The 24727-nt window shown below is 38.9% G+C and overlaps 1 protein-coding gene across 4 annotated transcripts in view; it reads left to right on the top strand.

Annotated features, from left to right (window-relative positions):
* LRRC8B (leucine rich repeat containing 8 VRAC subunit B) overlaps nt 1–24727 on the top strand; it is a 113581-nt gene that overhangs the window by 26414 nt on the left and 62440 nt on the right. For 3 of the 4 annotated variants that reach the window (XM_077120346.1, XM_077120343.1, XM_077120344.1), the window contains exon 2: nt 22763–22816. The exons of the other annotated variant lie outside the window; for it this stretch is intronic. The gene's annotated coding sequence lies outside the window, so the exon portion shown is untranslated. The remainder of the gene's footprint in view (nt 1–22762; nt 22817–24727) is intronic. 4 annotated transcript variants of the gene reach the window in all.

Raw genomic sequence — 24727 nt, 5'->3', positions numbered from 1 at the left:
CAAAACAAGTTATCTGGTGCCAGTATGCAAAGGAGGACAGTCACAGGATACAGCTTTTCATTTCCGTAGGGAGAAATTGGAAGGAACATAAGAGTCACAAGACCCAAATAGTACTGAAAACCTGCAGGGCAACTTCCATTAGATTTCAAAGTCTGAAAGTCATTTATCCTTCAGGTTTAAAAAGTGGCAGTCCCACCCTTTCCAAGGGCCTATGCAGTGGCCCGCCTCTTTTCAAATCAACCTTGGGAGACAATGAGGAGACCACCTTTTTCTCAGCTCCACCCTCTCCAAGTATCAGGGCCATACCAGGGCTTTCTGCCATTTCTGGGGCACATGCTCAGCCCCTCCATGTGGTGGCAGCCAGGCTCTCCCCAGTCCCCAAGGAGTGTGCTACACCTGTTCCAAGGCCTGAGGCAGCATAACTCTTCCACTGCAACGAGATGGAGATTCATTCTCTGCCCTCAGGGAAAACTCACCCTCTCCATATATATGGGTGACTCCCCTCTTCTGAAGCCAAGAAACCTTCAGACCTGAACTTCCGTGGTTCTCACTCTGCAAACTCCAGTTTGTTCCTTTTGTGTCCCCCTTTGTCCAGATTGGCAGTGGTTCTGTTTACACCAACAGTCTCTTCAAGCACTCCAGGACTTCTCCATCATTCTTTCACAATTCCTCAAAAATCTTCCCCTTATCCATCAAAAAAACTGGTCCAACATGACTATTTGCAAATTGCAGCAGCACCCCACTTCCAGTACCAAATCTGTTCTGGTTTGCTAGCTGCCCGAATGCAGCACACCAGAGATGAACTGGCTTTTAATAAAAGGGGATTTATTTCATTCTTCAGAGGAAAGGCAGCTAACTTTCAACTGAGGTTCTTTCTTACACTGGAAGGCACAGGGTGATCTCTAACTGGGCTTCTCTCCAGGCCTCTGGGTTCCAACAACTTTCCCCTGGGTGATTCTTTTCTGCGTCTCCAAAGGCCTGGGCTGAGCTGCGAGTGCTGAGATGAGGTATGCTGAGCTGCTTGGGCTGTGCTACATTAAGTTCTCTCATTTAAGCACCAGCCAATTAAATCAAACGTCATTCATTACAGCAGACATGCCTCCTAGCCTACTGCAGATGTAAACAGTAACAGGTGAGGTTCACACACCATTGGCTCATGCCCACAACAATAGAACTAGGCACCTTCACCTGGCCAAGTTGACAACTGAATCTAACTACCACAGTATGTTTAGATATCGAATGAAAATGTTGATTGCAAAGTAGCATGAGCTTACTTAGAATTCATCTTTTATTCCCTAAGTTTGGACTCCTTTTGTTCTTATTCTTAATGTGAATTTGGATTATGGTAATAGTTTCTTCTTGGATTTGCTTATATAAAATTTTTATAGACTAAATCCAGTTGACCATTGAGTAATGAATGCAAGTGGTTGCTGTGATTATCCTGTCAAAGAGGGTGGTAAAACCTTTTGACGCTTGGCTGCGTCTCCCTCTTCTTGATTCCTTTATACCAGTAACCTCCAATGCCTTGCACGGTCCTATCACAATATAAGCCTAGGGTTTCTTTAAGATATTTGAATGAAGTCATGATTAGTAATTGGACTGTGGAGTTTGAGACATGAGTGCTATTCTAGTTTGCTTGCTGCTGGAATGCCACACACCAGAGATGGATTGGCTTTCAATAAAAGGGGATTTAGTTAATGTATGGTTCTTCAGAGGAAAGGCAACTAACTTTCAACTGAGGTTCTTTCTTATGTGGGAAGGCACAGGGCGATCTCTGCTGGCCTTCTCTCCAGGCCTCTGGGTTCCAGCAACTTTCCCCTGGGTAATTCCTTTCTGCATCTCCAAAGGCCTGGGCTGAACTGCAAGTGCTGAGATGAGGTATGCTGAGCTGCTTGGGCTGTGCTATGTTGAGCTCTCTCATTTAAGCACCAGCCAATTAAATCAAACATCATTCATTGCAGCAGGCATGCCTCCTAACCGACTGCGGATGTAATCAGGAACCAATGAGGTTCACATGCCATTGGCTCATGTCCACAGCAGTAAAACTAGGGACCTTTACCTGGCCAAGTTGACACCTGACTCTACCACAAGTACTAAGGAAAAACGTATAAGTTCTTGAGGTGTAATAATAAAAAAATAGTAATCTATTCACCTAAATGTTTATCAAATGCCTACTATCTGGGCTGTGCTGGGGATATAGTAGTGGGCCCTAGAGATAAAAACTGTGTGCTTCCAGAGCTTACTGCTTTGTGAACGGAGACAGACAATAGACAAAATAAATATATGGTACATTAAAAGAAGGTAAATTCTGTGGGAAAAAATAAAACAGGAACAATTCTTTAGAACTAAATTTCCCAAAGAATACATTTGCAACTCTGCCAAAACTAGCAAAGAGACTCGGTATTTATAGAAATATAAACTTTCCACATCTGAAATTCCATCACGTTTCTTTAGGCCCTAATGGTAAACTAAGTATTTTCACTATTTCTACTGTCAGTAAGTTTAGAACACAAAACCAAGTTTCAAGTAGCTTGGCAGAGGAAGCACCTTTTTCACAATGAAGTGAAATGAAAAATATGCCTTGCACGCTTTGTAAGAGAGTTAGCAGTTTATGATGAGGAAAGCAATGACGGCAAGGTGCACCTGCAATAAAGAGACTCGAAATAATTTATAAACAAAATATCTTTGGTTCCAATCCTGTTCCCTCCAATTTGATAGACAAGTAGAAGCCATTCAGAGAGGGTCTGTGGGTGTGTGGGTGTATGTGTTAGTTATACTTTAAATCTTAGACTCAACTCAGTCTTCTTCATAAGAAATGAAATTTTCCCATCTGTAAATAGAAATACTCAGATAAGAATTTATTAAATGAGTTCCTCTATATGGGAAATCACCTAAAGCTGCATTTAATTATTTTAAATACCTTTTTTTCCCCCAAATTACCATGTAGAGGCCTCTAAACCAACAGTTGGCCAGGATCTATGCCAGAACAATCTAACACTCATTTATATTCTCTCTACCCGCCCCCCCCCCCCCCCCAAGACTCGTTTGTAACTCCACCTGCCTCCTAGACCTCGCCACCTAGATGGCTGGACAGTATTACAAACTCAGTTTTCTAAAAACCATGTTCCTCACACTCCTCCACGAACTTGTTTCCACCATTGACCCAATGGCGAAAGTAGGATAGTCACTAGTCCTTGAGTCCTGGCTCCTCTTACTATCTAGTCCGTCACCTAAGACTTGATATTTAGAGCTCCTACTTGAAAGTGGTGGTAGTATGTTTGCTTTTATCTCCTTTTCTCATACCCAGTTATGTCTTGGTTCAAGTCCCCTTCCTTGTTGATTTCCTGAACGATTGATCTATCTGCTCTCCTCCTTATGTACATTTATTCCCTTCTCACCCATCCTTTATGCTGCCACCAAAGTGATTATTTTAAATTGTTGACCCAATCATGTCACTCCATTGCGTAAAATCTTTCATTGGTTCCATATCTGGTGTTCATGTGTCTCATGATTTGGGCCCAAATGACTTTCCATCTTCCCTTCTTCAGCTTTCCCATCAGGTTCACCTTGGAGAGCAGCATTCAGTCAAAACGTAGCTATCCTGATACTGCTAGGACAGGTAAAGAGGTTTAATTATGTTAATAATTAGTGTTGACTCGAAGTGAAAGGGCAAAATTCACCCAATTGCTCATTGAGCTTCCTCATTTTGATTATTACTAGAACTGTGTGATAGAGTCCTTCACCAGCTAAACTTCGCTTTCTGTTTTCTTTCTCCCCTGTCTCCCGTCAGCCGATATTTGCCAGACTTTGCCTCATAGCACCATTTAAATTCTGTAATTCCTTTTTCATTTTCACTGTCACTCCCCCACTCTGGGTCCTCTTTACTTTATTTCTGAATTACTGCAGTAGAAGCCTACCTGGTTTCGTTGCCTTGCCTTGATTCTGTCTCTCCTCTGTGCTCCTGCCCTTGTGTATCTTCCATGCCCACCAGGTTAATTTTCCTACAGCATTGTTTACAGTGTTTTAGCATCTGTAATGACTGTCCTTTGTGAGTCAGTTCATACTCTTCATTCCAGAGCTTAAAGACCGACATGGCCTAGCTTCCTCCTTAATTTGTGTAGTCATCTTCCTCCCTCCTGCTGTGAAGAGTGTCTCCTCATTGGGAGCTGCTGTTTCATTACTCTTCCTCACTTAAGACTCTCTGCTCTTGCCCTTCCCTAACCGGAGTGTGTCTTTCTGAACCAGCCCCTGCCCATCTCTAAAGGCTCAAATGCACCCATGCTGATTTCTCCATTCTCTCAACTATAGCTGTTAACCTCAATGTTTCCCATAGAGAGGAATTCATTTAATAAATTCCTTTCTGAGTATTTCTGTTTACAGATGGGAAATTTTCATTTCTTATGAAGAAGACCGAGTTGAGTCTTAAGATTTAAAGTATAACACACATACACCCCCACACCCACAGACCTTCTCTCTGAATGGCTTCTACTTGTCCATCAAATTGGAGTTTGGGATGGTGGAAGAACATAGCGTTTGGTGTTGGGGTATGGATTCAAGCTCTTGCTCGCTAGTCATGTAACTTAGGCAGCTAATTTTTTTTTCTCTCTGGGCCAACGTCCTTATAAAATGTGTAATTTAAGTGACTATTAAGCATTATACAGATGTTGAGTTGTTTCACCTCTCCAGTTTTTTGATTGTATATTTTCCTTTTCCCTATTCGCTTTGCATGTATTTCCCATCTTCCTGACTTCTATGACTATTTTAAAGGTAGTACACTTTCTTGTCCTGTGCAGCCCACACCGCAGCAAGTAATCAGTAACTTCTCACTGTCAAGAGGTTTCAGTGAATACAACTACAAAGTTTCAGTTGCTATAGTAAAAGTATAGGAAAGGCAGACCCAGAGTAAGAGGAAGAAAATGGGGTGACCAGAGAGAATGGGACTGACCAGGAGGCTGGTGTGCCTCAAATCTGACTTCTTTTATAGGTCTCCAGACATGATCAGGTTTAGAACCCTAACCAGTTTCTTCAAACTTTTAACACGTGGCAATAAAAACTAGCTCACTTTCTTAATTTATTAGGAATGGCACAGTTCTTTACACAGAGTAGGCTCTCAATGTTGATTGAATTCAGTACCCACATGATTTTATATATATATATATACATGCACATACATACACATACTTATATACATACAAATGATGTATCACTATTTTCTTAAATATATACTTAGATGTTCTTCCTTTTAAATTTCATTTTATGCATATCAGCACTGTATTGACATTGTCTACACAGTCACACTGACATTTGCATTTGCATTGTGTTTGTTCAGTGTCTGATAATGGGGTACTTGATCAATTGCTAAAATCACAGGTATTTCCAAAAGTGTCTTATTTATTTAGATTGCTAGGAAATGCTTATTAAAAATATTGCATTGGATGTAATATTAAATTCACTCAAGCCCTGCTTAAAATTTAAGATAAGAATAAAGAACAGTATTTGAGAGTTCATTTTGTCTGGCGCATGGGACATCTAGCCCTCTCTCCACCACGCCCGAGCTCCTAGGGATAAGGGCTACGGGAGTGGAGTGCAGGAGGTCATGACTCTGTTTCGTATCATCTTAGAAGGAAAATACCAACTGTGGCAAGTTTTGTTCTGTAACACTATCCTCGGATGGGTAAGAATAATCATTAGGTATTTATTATGGCCCTTGTTATGCCTACGTCACTGAGTCTGGATATGCAGCAAAAAACAAAGTAATCAAACAGTGAAACATGTTTCCTGTTGTCAGGGAGTTTAGAATTTACAGTAGAAGAAACTAAAGACAGTAACCCCAGCAAAACAATTAGGAGAGACAGTATTTGCTTATTACCTTAGAAGCAAAAGGTACATTTTCTCAGAATCAAACCCCTAGAGATTGCAGTTGTTTGCTTCAGAGTAGATGAAAACGATAGTGTAACCCTGTTCTCCATTCACCAGGCAGGCTGGGTGGTTTCTCGCAGATCAGATGAGCCAGCCTGGCTACAGGAAAAGACATTTGCATAGAAGATTGGGGAAATTGCCAAACAGCAAAATGAAGAATTATGCTTTAGAAATTTCTCTTATTACTCCTTTAATTAAATTGATGTTTCCAAGGGAATGGATATTTAAATGAAATTTTAATAGTGCCTCAGCTAATTCCAGTTGTATTCTTTCATCATCTTTGGCTTTCACAATTGATCATATTCGGTTTCGCTTCCTGGTGTGTCCACACACACCTGTTGCTGGGAAATGTTTAAGTAAAATGTTTATGAGAGTAGAATAGTGATTTATAATGAATGAAAATGTTTTTGTTTGATTTAGTTCTTAAGTGATTTTATAGGAATAAGATTTCTGATCCCTAACTAGTATATCAGTTGCTTAAAGAAAGCCTTTTTTAAAAAATTCCCTGGGTACTGAAGTTAATTAAATTACCTTGTGGTAAAGTCATATTAGGAACCAGTTGTTAAACAAATGAAATGCTGGTCCATAATTAGGATAATTGTAACGACTTCAAACAGAGGTTTGATGCATGCTGAGTGACATAATGCTTGGTGATTGTTCAAAAGAACACTATTATTCTATTAATATTCTAAAGTTCATGGTTTTCACAAGGTGTATTTAATATGGCCAGTAGTTAAACTATCTGGCTTCATTTCATATATGTATTTTTAACTTTTTTTTGGAGGGGGCGTGGCTATGCATGGTCCAGTAATCGAACTTAGGTTTCCCACATGGAAGGCAAGCATTCTACTACTGAACCACCCATGCATCCCTTGTGTATGTGCTTTAAATAATTATTCCTGTCCATTGCATGAAGTATTTGCCTATTACTTCTAAAAGTGATATTCTTACCCCAAGGCATTTATTTCTGCAAAAGTATTTGGGTACAAGGGTGTACGAGGGTTGTTCAGGGGGTTCAAGGGTAATTCAGTGGTAGAATTCTTGCCTGGCATGCAGGAGACCTGGGTTCAGTTCCCAGCCCATGCACCTCCCAAATAAATACACAGGCAAACAAACAAACGAAAAACCAACCAAACAAAAATTCAGCAAATGGTGCTACAATAAGGAATACTCACATGGAAAAAGGATGAATTATGACCCCCACCATACAGCATCCAAAGCAAAAAAAGTATTTGAATAACATCTAGTCTGAAAAAAGAAACAAACGTAATCCATTTCTCCTTTGAAGAAGTCTATTAAGACTCTCAGAAAAACCCTGCACCCTCAAAATGTAATTGCTTTGTCCAGTTACATAATTTTGACTGACTAATCTGAAAGTTCAGTTTTTTAAAGCATAATAATTTCTCTACCTGAGATTTTAATTTTGGAGCCTATTTTTGTTTTATTTCACAGGTGATCTGATACACATTCTTTTGTAGAATTAGGTTTCCTTTTCTCAATCTCAAACCCCTCCAGTGAAATCTCCCTACTGTATCAAATAATTTTCTCTAATGTATAGCAATATATCTCTAAATGTATTTCTCATCAATTTCCAGTTCAAATAACATCAGTGACTTCCTATTACCCGTGTGACTTCCTTTCTGCTCTCATAAGAAATATTTGGCTATTAAACCTAGAAGTGATATTTTTAGCCCACAGCAGTAATTTCTCAGGTGGCTGTTACATGCTGGGCCTGGGTTTGTCTTGAAAAATTCTTAGCCTAATATTTGCAGTGTTCCTTAATATTTGACCCTAATTTACTCTCCATTTGCCTCAAATATTCCTCCATCAATATATGTCTCTTCACTAACTCCTTAAATTGACCTTAGCTTATTTGTACCTTCTTTATTTGTTCTTCCATTCTTCCACTTAAAGTATGATGTGTCCTATTATTAGCCCAACCCCCTCTTCTTCTTTTACCTCCCACCTATACAAATTCTATTCTTTCTTGGCCTGACTCATAACTCCTGTGCCGTATATTGCCTGAAGATGCAACAGATGTATAATCCATTTTGATTTTTCCTGTGTTCATGCCTCATTTCACCAAAGCATAAGTTCCTTCTGAGGATCAGATCTGAATAGGACATCTTTTTATCCCCTGTAGCATCTGGGGAAATGCTTTTCATCCAGCAGAAGTTAGGTCATGGTTGTTGAGTTTGCATGGTGTATTAGATTATTACGCTGCTGAATGCAATGTACAAGAAATGGAGTGGCTTTTACAAAGGGGATTTAAAAAGTTATGTTTACAGTTCTAAGCCATTGAAAATGTTCAAATTAAGGCACCAACAAGAGGTTACCTTCACTCAAGAAAGGCTGATGCTGATCAGAACACCTCTGTCTGCTGGGAAGGCGTGAGGCTGGCATCTCCTGGTCCCCTACTCCTTGGCTCTGTTGTTTTCAGCCTCTGTTTCCTGTGGCTTCCTCTCTAAGCATCTGTGGGCCTTCGCTTAGCTCCTTCAGAACACAACTCTGGTGGGCCGTCGCTTAGTTCCTCTGGGATACAACTCCGGGTTCTGGGTTGCTTAGCATTTCATGGGAAGGCACGTGGTGATGTCTGCTGGGCTCTGCCCGTGTCTAGGCATTTACCCTCTCTGTCAGTACTTGAAGCATCTCCAAACATTTGTCTCTGTCAGCTCTGAAGCAAATGTTCTCCAGCATCTGCATCTACATTTCCAAAGGTCTGTGTTTATATCTGAATCTGAAGCTTCTACAAAATGTTTCCTTGTTTAAAGGACTCTGGTCAGCTAACCAAGACCCACCTTGAATGGGTGGCATCACATCTCCATCAATCAAAAGGCCACACCCACTGTTGGGCAGACCACACTGTCATGGAGATAATATAATCAAAGGACACATCCACACTGGGGGCACCACATCTCTGAGGAGATACTCTAATCAGAAGGGTTTCCACTCTACAATGCTGAATCAGGATTAGAGGACATGGCTTTTCTGGGGTTCACAACACTTTCAAACTACCAAACATGGTGTCACAATGGATCCAAAATGAAATTCCTCTCGCCCCTTCTCTTGGCAGCCCATCTCTGGCCATGACAGGAATCAGTGGTACATGGGTCCCTCTTCATTTCTACCTTTGTGTAATAAAATGATTATGTAGTCTTCTTCCTTAAATGGATGAGTCTCCACAAGAAAAACAGATGGGGAGGCATAAAATATAAATGAAAAATAATATTTCTTGTATATGTTAGACAAAAAAAAAAAGAGAGAGAGAAGATAAAACACCATTAGCTACCTTGGCACAACCTTTTCTGCCTTTCAAATTTGGTTGCTAATAAATAACTTCAGATTCATTCACTTTACAAAAGAAGAAGCTTGGACCACTGACTGGGAGACTTTGCATGTGTGCATCTGCATTTGTCACCAAGCCATGGCAAAGCCCCACACTGATTCAGAAGTCATGTGTTAAGCCTACAGATGGAGAATATGGCTTCTGTTTCCTGGGAGGTCATTAAAACTCTAAAATTCCTGAAGAAAACATGGTTCTCTCCTTTGCATTGAAGCCCAATGCCAACCCATCAAGCCCATGCAAAAACTCTACATGCTGTCATCTCTGAGATATGGGCATTTGACCTGATTCTTATTAGTTATTCATGGATTCTTTTAGATGCCTTATCTTACTCTCTCAATCAGTGTACTCAGATCTGCCCCAGATTATTCTTAATGCCCTGGCTGAGCTAAAACCCTCTTTCCTGCTGATAGAGCTTGAATGAAGTCTTCAGTCCCTAGCTAAATTCAGCAGACTTTGGCATGCCAAATACAATTTGGCAAATTGGAGACATGGTGATGTGGAGATTATAAGCATTTGTGTAGTCTTTGTTCCAAGCAAGCAGGTCTAATTTTAACTCTATTATTTGTTCAATTAATATTTAATAGCAGCTTCTCCATACTGAAACTTGGAAATGCAATAATGAGCAAAATACATGTAGACACACCTCATGGTTATAGTTCAGTGGGAGAGAAATAAACTTTTAATCAGTTGCATGCAGGAGTGTTACGTAATAAATGCTGTGAAAGAAAGAGATAGAGAACTAAAAGAGCATGTTGTGAAGGGACCTGGTACAGATGGCCAGGAAAAGAAGACCCCTGAGCAAGTAACTTAAGTCATTGACTCAGGGCATCCATGACTTAAATGACTGTCATGCCTTAGCTTTGAAGGTGAGCTTGGCCTTGTAAGCGAACTACTTGGCACTGTTTCATATTACAACCATTCTGAATAAGAATCAGCCTTTGTAGATGCACAGTACCTTGATGTATTTATTCTAAGTGTAACCAGACTTTTTTATTTTTTGTCCCAGATGAGATAATAAAATTGGCAAACAGTGATTTCCACCACCAGCAGCCATTGACCAAATTAATTTAATAGTAAGGTCAAGTTAGATGTTTTGCCTGAAACATAGATAACATAAAAGCTGCGTCTTTCAAAACTGATCTTTCTCACTTGCCCAATGCTTCACTTCCCACACCTTCTTCCAGGGAAAATGGGAGTGGGAAGTGATAAGCAGTGTTGGCTGACTGGAATATTTTAAAAGGCCTCCTCTGGGTTAGGCAGATAGGCATGGCTGCATTTCATTGGCCCTCTGTGCGGGAAATTGTTGGTGTGGTTACTTTGTTTTGTTTTTCTTTTCCTTTTCTGTTTCTTAAAACTCCAAGCAACAGAAGGCAAATGGTACATTATTGGTCAATTATTGCAATGTAGATTCAGAGAAGAATTTTCTACTCAGATTGTTGTCTTCTCACGGTGGAAGAGACTACTGCAATTCTATGTTTGGGCCACACATTTCTACCTGATCTCCTATATATAGTGGGACTTAAATGTTAAGAAATGTCAGTGACCTTGCAACACTTGCTGTTTTGTTTTCTTGGAATGGAAGTAGTGTAAATAAAGCTCACATCATGGGTTGTTTCGTTTCAATCTAAAATAATGTTCCAAGGCCAAAGGCATCCTCTCTTCAAATCAGCTTATTGTCAAAAGAATTGACTTTCATTATGAGTCCCCCTTAAATGTATGTGCCTCTTAAATGATTTCAAAGTGCTTCCTCCATATTTCTTTTGCCACTAATACTAACTCTTACTTAGAGCCCATACAATTATCCCTATTTTTGTAGCTGAAGTGTTGGAGGCCTGGATTGGGTGAGTAAATGCTTCAACCCTTGCAGATGGTGATGGAGGCAAGCATGGGACTTGGTCCAGGACACATTTTCCCCATTGTTACTGTGAAAAACAAGCCCCTACCTCTCACTCTTACCCAGTGGGGAGTCTGGAAAAGAAAGGCAGTATGTCTTTTACTCTGGCCTTGGGAGAGCAAAAGATATGAAAAATAAATATATTGGATGGTTGCACTTACCTAAAGTCCTTCCAGAATATTTACAGGGCAAAACATCAATAAGTGGAATGATAATCCTATACGACCTGAGTTGACTGTCATAGCAACCACTGCTACTGACCAGGAAGTAAAAATAAACCTCCTGACCAAAAATACCAGGTATCTGGGACCTTAGACACCAGTGACATGTAGATAGAAACTGAGATAGAGGCTTTTAAAAATCTCTTCCCCTAACAGGGATGGTTCCAATCCATTACCCAGCCCATGACAACGTGGGCTGAAGTTGGAAGTGACCATAGCCTTGCACATGAAGTTCATTGAATCCTACAGCAAGCCACACATTGAAGTGTCCTTTCTGCCTATTCTAGCTATTCTCAAGTGATCAGTGATCAAAGAGCATTTCATTGGGCTACCCAGGCTTTGGAGATCAAAACCCTTACTTTCCTAGGAAGGAAATAGCAAGAGCCAATAGAAGCAGAAACAAAGAGAAGATGGATAGCATTGGTTTCCATCACTTTCCATTACCAGATCTTCCGCATTCCTCCATGAGACACCATTCTAATTTTATTATAACCACAAGCTAAAGCAAGAGGCGATATGTTTTAGAAAGCACTCTCTGGATATGGTATAGGAATGAGACTTAAAAAGTTCAGGAGAAGAGGCTATTTGAGTGGTCCTCCCAGAAGATGAGGTATTGGCTTGAGCCAGGCTAGGGATGGAAGGATGTAAAAGAAGTTTAAAAAGCGAACCATTTGATTTTGGGGAATGGAGGAAAAAGAGGTTTGGGAGGTTGGGCACCTGAGCAGCCTGATGTTTATATCAACCTGAAATTTAGGGGACCCAGGAAGAACATACTTAGGGATGGAGATAGAAAATAGTATATTCAGTTTGGGATATACTGAATTTGAGATGCATCTGTACAACTCAGTATATAGCCAGGAAGAAGTTGAAGAGATGATTGTGATTCTGAGGGGGTTAGGGAGCTGAAGTCACCAGGTTGCTTAAGAGTCTTTTACACAGAAGTGGTGCATGAAACCTCAAGATGATGTCATAGCTCAGGCCAAGAGAAGCCACAAGCCAAGGTGAACCCAGTGCCTACGAGGTAGGTTAGTATAGGATCCTTCCGGGATTCCCATTTACCTTTTTACCTTCAATTAAAATCAGTACTTTTCTTATATGCTTGACTAATTACTTTTTTTATGTTTTTGGTATTACCAGATCTTACTCCCTTTTCAGTGAAACAGATTTGTGAATTGCCAGTGTCTCTAAAACAACACGCTGTTTCCCTTTGAGTTGATTTATTTTTTGTACCATGACTTCTTTCCTTTAAAACCCTACTCAATTCTCACCACTCCAGAGAAGTCTATTCCGACGCCTAGCTCCAGCCACAATGAATCAAATCATAAGACGGTGTAATGCTCAAACAGGAAGGAACTGATTGTTTGGTTCTCTCTCTAACATTATGAAGACACTCAAGCGAAGTGAGGTGGAATGATATTCCAGTCTAGCTGTCAGTGAGATGTAAAGTCGGGAGTAGAAATTGGGTTTCCTGACACCTAGTCAGGTATCCTTTCTGTTATCCAAGCTGCCTCACATTCTGGATCCTTCTGCTTGGCACAATAATTGTTACTTTTTCATTTAAACATCCAATCCTATTGCTGCATTCCCTTTATACATCAATATAGTCCTTTGAATTGAGTGGGGTGATGTAGCACAGCTCTGTGATTATACTGAGAACCATTGATTGTACGCTTAGGATGGGTTGTGTGATGTATGAATAAAACTGTCTAAAAAAATAGTCCTGTGGAGATGAAGAACAGCTATTTCTCTATTATTAAATTAACCCTCATTTTGATATGGCTCACTGCTTTATCCACTGGATATTTCGACCCCATATATCCAGATACCAGGGAAGTAATAAACAGCCCTACAAAGACGGAGTTTGTTATAAAAATCTCAGGGAAATTTTTTTTTGCGGGGAGGTAGCCAACAAGTAGGTGTTTTATCACTAGAGCAAAGATTATGAATGTTTTACTTTTATCACTCCTAACAACATGCAATCTCTCTGTGCTGAAGCCACCCCGTCTCTATCTTCCCTCCCCACCCCCACTTCACATATTCTCTTGGCTGCCCTGGATGCCTTCTGGAGGACTGGTCTCTTAATAAAAGCAGATTAATGGGAGGATCAGATATTTTCCAGATCCATCTCAAGTCATTAGTGAATTTTTTAAATATGTACGTGATTCAGTGCTATCTAAGAAAAGAATGATCTCACATGTAAGCTTACCTCCTTGGTTAATAGATTTTTGCATACCTCAGCTTCATGTATAGCAATTTATCTGGTATAAAAGAAAACCTAAGCTTTTTCTGGACACATTTGGGAGATCATGTCTCTCCCAAAACTTTCTGATTCAAGGTGACAAAGTGATAATTAAATATTTAGTATTTATTATAGTAACCTATGAAATATAGGCAAAGAAAAGAAAATTCGACATAGTAAAGTGTATTTTCATCTGTTGGTAAATTTTCTGCTATATTGGGGCCCCCACTGTGTACTTAATTTGTGTGATCCACTTGTGCTCACTTAAAGCAGTCAGAACAGTTCCTGTTTTACCTGTTTATAGATTTTAAACCATGGCTCTTTGGTTGCATGACACTGGTTTTATCTGACTTGTCTGCAACATGAATTTTGACTGGAGGAATAGAAATCACATCGAAAAGTGGGGATTACCTGCACATGTTAATTTTTTAGAAATGTTTCATCATCTGTTTTGTCTTCCCTACACTTTGTCTTCCCTATGGGCCATATATTATAAATGATTACAATGAGTTACATTTATGTTTCACAACACTGTCTAGAAATGGGAGTTATGATTTGTTATAAAATCTGGCGTGGAAATCACTAATTTACCTGGAAAGCCAAACCCCTAATATCAAACCAGTTTTCTGTTTTTAGGATAATATTTTAAAGCCAACCTTTAAAAAATTAATTTTAGATACATCCACTTCTCTGTTAGTAAATTACCATTTTTGAGCACTTATTTTATTACCCACTGCTGTGTATTTGATTTATAGTTAATTCATTTAATTCTTTAAACAACTCCAGTCCATAGAAACCAGTATCCCTATTTTACAGATGAGAAAACTGACACTGAGCTCATCTAAAATCAAGCAGGTGGTAAGTGACGATGTCACAGAACCTGATCTTAACCGTTGTGCTACACCCCCTCCCATCTCTCCCACGTGTTCACCAGGGGTTTAAATAAGAAGTTGGTATAACAGTAATTAACATATAGAAGGCATGTGATACCCCTTTAATAAATGATTCAGAAAGAGTATGTCACATTTAAGTGATATGGATTAATTTTAATATCATCGTAGGTATATCAAGAAGAAAAGTCATGTAAATGTTCATGTAAATTCAGATTAAACTTGGTTATTCATCTTGTTATTAAATCAGAGGGTAAATGTTTCTCTGTAAGAAGTTGTGCAAGCAAGATGCATCCTTGCTCTGACTATCTATCCTGTCAATCTTTATTACTTAATAGGCTGGCAGGATGGAGGAAGCACTAGTTGATTCTGTTTCACTAGATGGAATGCTGAATAATTAAGTTAGAAAAACCATGTAGCTTTGAATTTTAAGTTGTCAGTGTGGTGATTTGAAAACTGTATGAACCCCAGTAAAGTATGTTCTGAAAAGTTAAACCATTCCTGTGGGTAGAGACCTGTTTTAGAGAGGATATTTTGATGAGGTTACTAAAGTTAAGGTGTGACCCACCTCATTCAGGGTGGGTCTTAATTTTCTTAATCTTCTTAACTGTAGTCTTGTATAAGAGATGAAATTCAAATAGAGAAAAGCCAGGAAAGCAGGAAGCTGAAAGCAATAAAATGAAGAGGAGAAGGGAGAGACAGCAAACCACCATGTATGTGCCTTGCCATGTGGCAGAGGAGTCCAGGACTGCCGGCAGCTGGGCTTCAGGAAGAAAGCATTGTCTTGATGATGCCTTGGTATAGACATTTTCACAGCCTCAAAACTATAGTCTTGCACTGGTTTGAAGCTGTTATGTACACCAGAAAAGGCCATGTTCTTTTAATCCATTCCTGTGGGTACAGACCTATTGTGAGTGGGACCTTTTGAGTAGGTTGTTTCAATTGAAATGTGACACACCCCATTCAAAGTAGGTCTTAATCCTTTTCTGGGGTCCTTTATGAGGATAAAAGGCAGGAAAAGCTGAGAGAGCCAGGAGAGGAAAGCCCCTGGAGAAGCAAGCAAGGACCCACAGAAACTGAAAGCAATGAAATCGAGGAGAGAAGGCACAGCAGATGCCGGTCAGGTACCTGCGTATTTCTTCAGAGAAGGTATCGTCCTGTTGGTGCCTTAATTGGAACATTTTCATGGCCTTGGAACTGTAAATTTGTGATCTAATAAATCCCCTTTGTAAAAGCCAACCCATTTCTAGTATATTGCATTTTGGTAGCTTAGCAAACTAAAACAGTCACATTTGGTTCTCTGGATTGTTGTGTTGTAGGTAGGTTTTTTTTTTTTTAATGAGAGATCACATTCTGTATAAAACTTCTTTTTATATACTCATTGGAGAGGCACTGTAACAGATGGCTCTTAGTCAGATCTGATGTGAATTTGCTTTGTGGGCATAGGCAACTTTTTTAGTTTCTCTGATCCTTAGCTTTCTCACCTTTAAAACTGAAGTAATAATGTCTCCCTCACTAAAGTAAATATTAGCATTCCCCTTTCGTCTCCTCCCACCTCTTTCTATTCAACCAAATAATTATTGAGAATTTGTTATGTGCCAGGTGCACAGTGAACTCTGCTAAGAGCTCAGAGCTACATGAGGCAGGAAAGTATCAGAGTAGATGTTTAAGATACAGTTTAATAAAAGTATAATGGAGTTATCAGTATTCCCTAAGTGCTGAAGATGCATGAGCTATTTGTTTGGAGCACCTAATGGAATATCAGTATTCATTTTAAAATCATTTGCATTTAAAGGTCTTTTAATGCTTGGTGAACGTTAAACTTTTGTATTTTATGGACAGAAACATTAGCCCAATTTAAAACTAGGCTGATTTGATAATATATGAAAATTTGATTTTTTTGTTTTTTGAATTTTGACTTAACTTTTTATTATTGAAGTAATTTTAAAGGTAAAGGGCTGTTGCAAAAATAATACAGGCTCTATACAGGGAATACCAACCTACTCCCACCCCTCCCCCAGGCACCCATATCCACCAATTTTAATATTGTGTCATCTTTGCCTTCCCTTCCTTTCCCTCCCTTCCTTCATTCCTTCCTATCTGTCTTATCTATCTTCTGAATGTTTGAGAGCAGGATGCACACATCATACTCCCTGAACATGTAATTCTTCCATGTACATTTCCTATGAACAAGGATATTCATTTATACATTTTATCAAGTTAAAGTTAACATTGGTATAAAGCTTATCTTCTATATTCCAATGTTTTCTCCTTATGTCCCAACATATCTCCTCCATTCTTTGATCCCTATCCAGCCAGTATCATGCATTGCATTTGATTGTCATTATTTCTTTAGTTTCTCTTTGTTTCTTTCATTCTATTTTAATTGCAGAAATGTATATTTAACATAAATCTTCCTGTCTCAGAGCCCCACAAGTGTACCATTCATTGGAATTAATGATGTTCGCAGTGTTGCAGTACCCTCACAACCATCCTAACTAGAACTTTCCCTTCATCCCAAATAGAAACCTCACACTCGTTTTGCATTAATGTCCCATTGCCCCTACGCCTTCACCCCTGGCAACTTGTACTCTACTTTCTGCCTTTATAAGCTTGCATGTTCTCTGTTATTCTCTGGTGGTTACCATGGGACTTAAATTTAACCTCCTTAATCCGCAACAATCTCATCTGCTTTGCTAGTGACTTAACATCAACAGTATATACCCACTATGTTCCTGGGCACTTTTATAGAGTTCTTATCACAAGTGATGTATTTCTTACGTATGTGTATATTATGAGTTCATTGATTTATCATTACATTTTATGTCTTTGTATTTTAGATCTTGTAGGAAGTGAAAAGTGGCGTTATGAACCAAAAATACTGGTATTTTTATTCCCCCATGTCATTATCTTTACCACAGATCTTTATTTCTTTATGTGGCTTCAATCAATTGTCCTAGTATTCTTTCCTTTCACACTGCAGAACTCCCATTAGCATTTCTTGAAGGGCCGTTCTAGTGGTGACAGGCCCCCTTAGCTTTTGTTTATTTAGGAATGCATGCTAACCTCCCTGTCATTTTTGGAAACAGTTTCACCGAATACAGAATTCATCGTTGGCAGTTTTTTGCTTTTCGCACTTTAAATATTTCATCCTGCTGCCTTCTTGCCTCCATGGAATACAGTGAGAACTCGGTGGTCTTACTGAGGACATATTGAGTCTCCCTGTGTGTGATACCTTGTTCCTCTCTCGCAGCTTTCAGAATTCTCTTTATCTTGGCATTCAACAGCTTGATTTGTAAAAATGCATCTTGTGGATCTGTCTACGTTTATCCTATTTGGAGTTGGTTGAGCATCTTAGATGTGTATATTCATGTCTTTCATTAATTTTAGGGGAGTTTTCAGCCATTATTTCTTTGAATAATCTGCTACTTTCTTCTCCTTCTGGGATTCCTACAATATTTGTTCTGGTATGTCTGATGGTGTCCCACTGGTTTCTCAGGTTCTGTTCACTTTTCTTCATTCTTTCTTGTAATTCTCAGCCTGGATGATTTGAATTATCTTTAAGATCACTGGCTGTTTCTCAATCTGCTGCTGAATGGCTCTAGGGAATTTTTAATTGCTGTTATTATGACCTTCAGCTCTGTTGGTTCTTTTTCATAATTTCCATCTCTCTTTATGATATTTTCTTTGTGTTTGTATTTTGCTTTTCTGGTGTCCATTAGTTCTTTGTCCATGTTTTCTTTTAGCTCTTTGATCATATTTAGAACTTTTTAAAAATGCCTTTGGAATCTCTCAGGTCTGATCCTCCTCCTTGATGGTTTCTAATGCTTTAATCTTCTCCTTTGCCTGGGCCATTGCTTCCTGTTTCTTTGTATATGTTTGGGATCTTTTGTTGAAACCTGGACATTTTGATATTTCCATGTATTATCACTGGAGTTTGAAGTGATTCTGAAGTGTTTCTTCCTTAAGCTTCTATCCAGCTTAGTTTCTCTTATGACAGAGCTTTCTTTGAATGCCAGGATTTAACAAGAACAACAAAAGAGATGGAAAAAAGAAAACACTTTCCCTAGCCTTTGCGTATTGACCAGTATAAGTACTCTTCAGAGCTTATTCGTAGCAAAAGTTTAGAGAATAACTCCAGGACAAAGCATAGAGGCTTTCATGGTCATTACTGGACAAAGGTCTTGTCTGGGGCATGCGTGTTTGGCCCTAGGGATTCCCTCTGTTTTGCAATTAAGAATATCCTCCTGTCCAGGGCTCTGCACTGTATTTCCTAGAGTCAACAATTCCTGCCCCCAGGCAGCATGTCCTGACTACTTTCACACAGTTTTGTGTAGGAGAGTTCTATGAGCTGCCTTTTATTCTTAGAGCAAGTTCTGAAACAGGAGTCCCTCAGGCCACCTCCAGGCCTTTTGGGCCAAGCATCATGCTCCCAGTGTGTACATGATGCCTACTTGGCTCCCTCCAGCACCAGAGTCAGGGATCCTCACTGGAACCACAAGGCTAGCTGTGCTTGCAGCCATTGAAGGGGTGGGGGCGGGGCCAACCAGGGCAATAGGAGACCCCACTGCTTTTTAATAGCCTTTTTCTCGATTCCATGCTTGCTCTGTTGCTGCAATTCTTTGACCGTTTCCTGGAGCTTTAAGAAAGATGTTTCTGCTAGTTCTTACTGATTATCTAAAGTTTCTGTGGAGGAGGGAGCCCTGAAGTTTCTTACTCCCTTATCTTGATCAATGTGCTCCTACAATTTGATTTTTGACAGTGGGTTAAAATTGTGTCATATAGATGTTGCATTCGTTATAGTCATCAGTATCAAATTATTGGTTATATGAGACTGAAACTATCCAAGATGTGCATATTACCTGCTTAATTATAGATCACAGGATTGTGGAATTACAGTGTTTATGGTTCTCACCCTCTCAGAGCTCACAGCCTTGGGGTAAGGTGGACAGGACATCAGGTAGACGCAGGCAAGGTGATACACAACATTCTTGTTTGGGTGATAAAATGTGATACTTCTACTCCTTAGTTACAGTATTATTTTGTTCCATTATACTAAGGTTAATTCGTGCAAATGAATGACCGTGAAATCCTAATTTGATATGATAATAAGGTTAATTAGGAATGCTATGGCATTTATCCAGTGGTCTATCACTGATACAAAATGACTTACAGTCATTATAATGCAGCCAGTCATGCTGAATTTGACAGCAGTTCTCCATTCAAATTTGTGAAATGTCATGTTTGGTGGGTAGATCGACAAGTATAAATTTCTCTCCATTCTTACAGAAGGGCAAATGCTTAGCCTCTGCCTCTGAACCTGGGCACCTGCCCTGGGGGGATGGAAATATTGATTGCCAGAGGCTCTGTTTTCATGTCATGCATCACAGCTAACTGGTCCAGAGCGTTATGTATGTACCCCAATTACATCCACAGACCTCTCAGAGGGCCAGGCCTCTTCGTGTATCCTCGGTTAGTAATCAGTAGCTTAACTAACTAGATCTTATATCATTCACTCATAGAACAGTTATTCACTAAATATGTATGATGCAGACATGGGCAGGGCTGAGACATGTGGGCTGTCCAGGCGGGCTAATATCTTGTTACTCTGGGCAAGCTGAAGATTTGATACAGCTCCAGAAAGTTATGCTTTAAATATTTATTCACAGCATTTTGAAGACGAGAAGCCAAGTGCTGTGTGGGAAAAGAGTAGCAAAAATCTCTCTCCAGTTCCCCTTTTTGCCAGTTTCCAGGATCTCAACTGACCAGACGAAAAACAGCAGACAGACTCTTTATCTTCCTTCCCACCTCATTCACTACAGTCCCTGGGAAAAGTTCTGGTAAATGCTGTTTTGGTTAATCTAGCTTGATTTTACCCCACTGATGATTTGTACACGGCAGCTGCCGTAATATTTAGACACTTAATCTAGGTCTGGAAAGAGACACTGTGATAAATCTGGGGATAAAAGTATGTAAGATACTGGTCCAGCCCTCCAGGAACTCAAGGCAGTAGCTTAACATATACTGTAAAGCAGTGTGAAAAATAGTAGTCAAAGGGTTCCCGGAATCCAGAGGAGAGAACAGAGTATATTCTACCTGTGGCGGTCAGGGGAAGCTCACAGAGATGATTCTACAGGATTTGGGAGCGGAATTTCCCTCTTTTAAATACATCTGGTAATTGTAGTTTTGAACTTTTCAAACTGATGAAATAGATTAATTTTATATAATCTAAAGCCTTAAACTTACGGCACTGCACAAGGTGGGGTGAATGAGTATTTTATTATAGTGATTCTTGCCATTTTTGACCTGCAAAATGAAGCCAGGTGACTGTGTATTTTCTTAATACGGTTCTTTTGACAAGATCTCCTTGACTTCTTGATAAATCTAATTTTATTTAATTATCTGCTGAGAGATTCACCCAAATGGAAAGCCGTGCTCAGATTCCAAAATTTTATAGTAGCTCCTTGCTTTGCTGCAAAGGGAGTTGGTTTTATCAATCCCCTACTATCTCTACTGGGGAAGTAAGAGCATCCAACCTTCTTAGTTTTCCAAGTAAAAGCCTTGGAGCCTTTTGTTTTTCTATCAGAAAACTGCTTGCCCCCTATTGTTCCTTTTTCCTCAGTCACTTGGAGTATTTCCTTATAAAGCCATCATTAGGGACCCTTTAAAGGAGCTCTTATTTGAGAAAGAAGGGAATGGTCAATATTAGGCTTGCCATCCCCAACCCGTCCAGAATAAATCTTTTTAGGTTACCTTGAAACTGACTTTAAAAATTAAAATACACGCGTCTGATTCCCGATTCTGGGGACAGAAAATGCTTTTCATGGAGCAGGTAAAGCCAGTTTTGTGACATTCATTGCAAGCCGCCTGTCTCAGCAGCTGGGTCTGTTAGAATTGCTGTGACAGGCTGTGTCCTGTTTTCACTCTGGCAAATATGGACTATTTATTCTAAGCAGCAGCGCCATTTAGCATTTTCACATTTCATTCTTCCCACTGGGTACTTTTTTGTGTTGCTGGGGAGGAAGAAAGGCAATAACAACTTTGCTATCATTTCTAAAATTAGCTTGGTTTTGTTGTAGCCTGAATAAAGAAACTGAGCCACGCTTTGTTGTTTCCTTTGCTTGACAGCAGTGGCTTCACCCTGAGATGACAAGTTGTCAGTATCAGAGAGCTTTCATTAAGTTCTACATTTATATCTCCAGGTTTGTGATATTCCTCAGGTTTAGATAAATGTGAAATAAAAAAGAGGAATGCAACTTGTAAGTAGAAAATGCTGGAAAACATTCAACCCAACTCAAAGAAATGCAAAATAAAGTCACAATATGATCATTTTCATGCAGAGAAGTAGCAGGTTTTTTTTTTTTTTAATGATTTCCAAATCTGGTTTATATAGTGTTTCTAGGGAAAAAAAATCAGTATAATCTTTTTGAAAAATAACTGTTTATTACATATCAGGGGCCTCAAAAATATTCTTCACGCCTCACACTTCTTGACCCAGTAATTTTGCCTATGCAAGGGAAATTATGATCCGAGTATGGAGATGTTTACAGCATTGCTTGTAATAAAAAGGTAAAATCTAAGATTCAGTAGGGGAATGGTTTTATAAACTATGGAATATCCACTTATGAACTATTATGCTTCCATTTCAAATGACATTTAGAGAAACATTATAATAATATCAGGAAAAGCCAGTGCTATAGTAAGAGGCAAAAGGAGATGACAGTATTGTGCTATTGCATTTTCAGTGGCATAATTGAATAAAACTAAAAAATAATTGAACACATAATTGTGAACACATAATTGAATAAAAAAAAAAAAGAAACATTGGAAGGAGAAAAATAAGCCAAATAAAATTTTTTCCTCCATGTTTTTTGCTGTTTTCTGTAAGAAGCATTTATTTATCCTCAATAGGCTTTTCTATTATTTATAAAACGGGTGCTGCCTCATTTATAATACTGTTTCATTGGTCATTAAAGATTTAATGTTCACATTTTATGCCTTGTGAATTACAGTATTAATGAGATTAAATTTATAATTTGTGACGGTGATTATTTTCCCTCTCCCTGAGTATTACTTAACATGTTTTATGAGATTCCTTTAACAAACCTCACTTTTAAAAAAGTTTGTCTTTTGCATGTTTCATAAAGTTATTTAGTATAGATGTGGGAAACTTTATAACCACATAAATGGATAAATTGTCTTTTAGTCCTGTGATGTGTAAAATATAACAATATGTTTATAATTTCTCTTTAGGAATTTTCAAATAGAAACTAATTGCCGAGTTTCCGGTTGACCAGCATTCATAGGGTAAGATTAACATTCTGAATTGTGAACACATGGCAAAGATAATTACTGTTTGTTGATGGCTTGGAGCAAACAAATACTGAATTCTTGGTATGAAAAGGAGATTACTATTCTCACAGACATTTTGAGCAAAATCCTTTTGATGTGTTTAGCTGAGAATAAACAGAAAATGAAGTCTGTACACATCCTGGTAAAATGTCATTCTCTGTCCTTTGTAGGCTTTGCATGTAGAAAAGTATCTGTGTGTATGTATGTTTGATGTTTAATGTTTGTCATTTTTTTAAAGTTGTAAAGGTTTAAGCAACTTAATAAATGTGAATTTCTTAGATGCCATGTCAGTATTTCTCCTCATTTTTGTTTAAGATTGCATTTGTATGTGCAGATTGGTTTGCCTTGTTTCTGTAAGTCAAAGATGGCTATACTTAAGTAGTCAACCCAGAGAAGTCAACAATCCCAATATTTTGTTGTTTCCTACAAACAAAATTCTTTTTATAATCATAGAAAATTAATCTTAAATTAGCTCTCTGACAGAGCTTCTAACTTTGAGATAATGAATGCATTCATATACTGTATTAAATAATGTAACTCTCTAGTGTTATAAATACAGCATGTGCCTTAAAAGTGTGTCACCCAGCTCTAAATATATGTCCAAGTGAAGCAGTGATGAGAGATCTGTCACCTGCTACATTTGGACATCCTTCTTTTTATAGCTGAAAGTCAAGATTCTTTGACTTCTTGAGTATATACACATTTCCCTGATGATTCGTTGAGTTGACTATAAACATTTAAAAGTTCTTATCAGATCCTATCAGCCCTTTATTTAGGATCTACAGTGATCATCAATCACTCATGAACTATTATCCAAACTCTTTACCTTGGTTGCAGGCCCTCTTTCATTCTTCTACTTCCTTCAAGCTCATGACACCCTAGACTAACTAACTAGCCTCCTTTCTAATCCTCACACATTTTAAGCTTGCTACTCCTTCTGCTGGGATGACTTTCCTAACATCGTCATCTGGCTGGCTCCATTTAGATCTCCATTTTAATGCTACCTCTTCCTTAACCACCCAATTTAAAGCAACGCTATATGTTTCATGGCGTTTCTGAGCTTATTGTGTTTGTGTATTTGGTTGTTACCTCCGTCGCCACGCTGCAGAGTAAGTTCCATGAAAGTAGGGATCTTGTCTAATCTTGCACACCTATATTTCCTTAATGCTTAGGACTCCACCTTATACATAGTTGGTATCTTAAATATTTGTTGCATGGATGGACTAAAATCCTGACATCCTTTTGACAGATACTGCTGTTCAGCCATGTGTTCACCCATTCCTTTTGGGCATTTTGTTTATTTAGAACCAAATATAGGGTAATTGGGTTTAGCATGTCATCCCACTCATTTTGGCACTGAAATGACAGTATAAGATGATGTTGCTAACTTTCAAGTATGCTTATCTCTTCCCCATCATAGGATTATAGATCCTTTCACAGCACACATAGGGCCTTACGTTTCATTGGTATTGCTTCTCCTAGTATTTAGAGCTCAGTTTATAATTTTTACAGACCCATTGTCATTGGGCTTCTCTTGTGCTAAGCATACTCCATAAAGTACATAGAAATGTTAACTTAAGAGAAAGGGATAAGACTAGGAACTAAATCATATATGTATATTTTTTTGTATCCTAATGCCCAGGATCACATTTCATTCTTTTTCGATGTGAGTATCAGTTGTTTCAGCACTATTTGTTGAATTTGTGTTTGTTTGTTTTTCCTTTCTCTGTTTTGCTTGTTTGTTTGTTTCTTGGGGAAGTGCATGGGCCGGGAATCAAACCCGGGTCTCCCACATGGCAGGCGAGAATTCTACCACTGAACTACCCTTGCATACCTAAATCATATTTTTAATTGCTTTTAGAGTAC

The sequence above is a fragment of the Tamandua tetradactyla genome, chromosome 11, assembly GCF_023851605.1.
Source record: "Tamandua tetradactyla isolate mTamTet1 chromosome 11, mTamTet1.pri, whole genome shotgun sequence".
Classification (NCBI taxonomy): domain Eukaryota; kingdom Metazoa; phylum Chordata; class Mammalia; order Pilosa; family Myrmecophagidae; genus Tamandua; species Tamandua tetradactyla.
This window is presented reverse-complemented; position numbering and strand designations above follow the sequence as displayed.